General features: G+C 33.2%; 1 non-coding gene across 1 annotated transcript; it reads left to right on the forward strand.

The window, feature by feature from the left end:
• The first annotated feature begins 1,473 nt into the window (after positions 1-1,473).
• TRNAP-AGG (transfer RNA proline (anticodon AGG)) lies at positions 1,474-1,545 on the forward strand. The gene has a single exon. It is a non-coding gene; the product is annotated as a tRNA-Pro (tRNA).
• Positions 1,546-2,795: the final 1,250 nt, after the last annotated feature.

Below are 2,795 nucleotides of genomic sequence, written 5' to 3' on the forward strand. Positions count from 1 at the left end.
AAGCTTATTACGGATTTTACTTTCAAGACGATTTATTATAACCTGGTTACCTCACTAGTGCCATCTATCTTTAACCGACCAAGTACTAAAAAACCAGATAGAGTCGCATCTACTTGTCCATGTTTCAGGCATCCCTAAAACTATACAATGATGCCCGCCACACGTCTCACACTACAACACATCTAGATGTTTTGCAAACCCATTGTAGTCACATGCTCTCTGAATTTTTCCAAAGACAATCCCTTGGTCATCGGATCGCCACCATCTCTTCGGAGGGTATGTAGTTGACCTTTACCTCTCCTCTCTCCAGTGGAGAGTCTCCACTATATCTTGTATATAGTGATATTTAATATCAATGTGTTTTCCTTTGAAACTATTTGCTCCACTCTTTCACAGGATCGGAAACTGATGTCGCTTAGACTATCGATCACAATATGGTATGAAAGATATGAATAGAGAGTGAATATTGAATTGAATGAATCTGACATAAAGGAATTTGACAAATATATAGAGATGGAAGTAACTTTTCTGGAGGAGTTGTATTCTTCAGGAGAAGTTATAACTTTTCATGTTGAAATACAATTGTTTATCCTTTTAGAATTAATTAATTAATTAATTATGTTATTTTCTTTACTAATTAATTAACTTATTTCACTACAATCATATGTATATTAGTACACCAATGCTATGGTGTACCTTCACATATGATTACACATAATGTAAAAATCATGTTATCACAATCATATTCCAACAAATTCTTGAACATAACCTTTATGTTTAGTCAGACCTAATGGTACTGAGAACTAATTTGATTACTCACAGTGATGTCCTCCAACTCCGGTGGCATTCTCCTTGATTCTTGTTATGGCTACTACTGAAAATACATGTGATGATTGACTTAATTAAATTAAAAATGCATCGGAGGTTCGATAACCTCCCTATAATGTTAGTGTTATTTTCCATAGATGCATGTTCGAAATTTTGAATGCATAAACACAAGATGATATTTAAACTCAATCAACCCCAATCGAATGTTGTACGTTGATGAATATATGTATGATCAATGCTTTTGGATCTTTATGTTGGTTTTCTAACAACTAACTTTGAATAATGTTCGAATCTTCTTTTTCAAATTAATTAAAAATAATAAAATAAAAAAGTCAGAAGATGATTCAAACCGAGATGCAGTGTGTTGTAGAAAAAGATCTAACCAACAAAATAATTCACCACTTGTAAGTTGGATAACAACTTATCATGTACCATAAAAAAAAAGTTACTTGAAGTTGAACTACAACATTCTAACACGTTGACTCTAACTCTTTGCATGTTTAGTTTTTCACTCTCGATAATTCACGCACTATAAATTTTCACCAGTTCAATAAAATAATAACATGCCATTAGCCCCCACATGGTAAATGGTAACTGTAAAACTGAATTACTAAAATATTTATATTTTGGCAGAAAAATTATCAAGGGCATTTGGTCTAGTGGTATGATTCTCGCTTAGGGTGTGAGAGGTCCTGAGTTCAATTCTCGGAATGCCCCTCATCTTCAATTTTTCTTTTTTTTTTCCCCTCACATTACCACATATTCATATTTGCTCTGCAAATCTGAAATCTCTAATTTTTTTTATATTCCATTGGTTTTACGGCAATGACTCCACCAAAGTTTAGTCAGTTAGTTGGGCGGCAATGCCGCGGCGGCATCATTGTACTGGGCCTTAACCTATGGCCTTGTTTTTTGTCACAAAAACACATGCCCTTCCTTTTTTTGCCTCTTTGCTTTGGTCAAATACTGTTTGAGAGTTGGTAATTACTTGTTAGCAAGTTAATATAAAGTTAGTCATTTGTTTTGACATATTCCACCATGTGTTGATTATATGAGCCGGTTATGTTTTAGGCCGTCTTGCAAAGATTATGTCTACTAAAATTCATTTTAATCGAAACATTTTAGTTATCTAATATAACCAAATGAACAAAATGAACTCATTATTGTTGATAAACAATGAAATGTTAAAACAATAATCAAACAATGAAACTATTTCTAAATTAGGTGAATTTATGCAAAAACAATATCTGCATGAAGACCTAGAAAACAAACGATTCACCTTATGAGATTAAATTGTGTAGTGGGTCCAAACGAAAGATTAGCAGTGCAATCAAGACCTCAAAAAACATCCACGTTATGAGATTAAATTTTATAAGAATATTGTTTGGTATTTTATAGAGAGAAATGCTAAGAACAATTTTTCAAAAGTGGGACTCTCCATGGACTCTCTGTCACCTCATTTTTTTGCACAATTTTTATAATTTTGGTGTAAGAATTGACGTTAAATTGTGAGGTGGTAGAGAATCCATGAGAGTCTCACTTTGAGAGAGTCTCCTTAGCATTTATCTTTTATAGACTAGGTATTTTTAGCATTATAGAGTGGGAATTGTTATTAGCACTCCAAAATTCTCATTCTACACTCCTAACTTTCTATATTTAGAAAGAAAAATACACTTGTGGTGAGTGCAAAATAAAAATTTTGAAGTGCCAATAACACTTCCCTATAAAGTCCACATAAATCATTTCAAGCAAGGAAAGGTCGTTCAAAGTACTTCATAACGAAAATTTGATCTCTTTCATTACTTGCTTGTTAAAGATGCTTACTAGTGACTTAGTCTAAGACATAGAGAAAAACTACAGCTGCAAGAGGGAAGGACAGAGCAAGTTTCTTCCTCTTTCTCCTGGCATTTGATTTTCGTGTTAGTGAATAACAAGTCCATTGTGAGACTAGCCATGCTCAGATTTTA

The sequence above is a fragment of the Pyrus communis genome, chromosome 3 (assembly GCF_041283825.1).
Source record: "Pyrus communis isolate YQ-2024b chromosome 3, ASM4128382v1, whole genome shotgun sequence".
In the NCBI taxonomy this organism is placed as follows: domain Eukaryota; kingdom Viridiplantae; phylum Streptophyta; class Magnoliopsida; order Rosales; family Rosaceae; genus Pyrus; species Pyrus communis.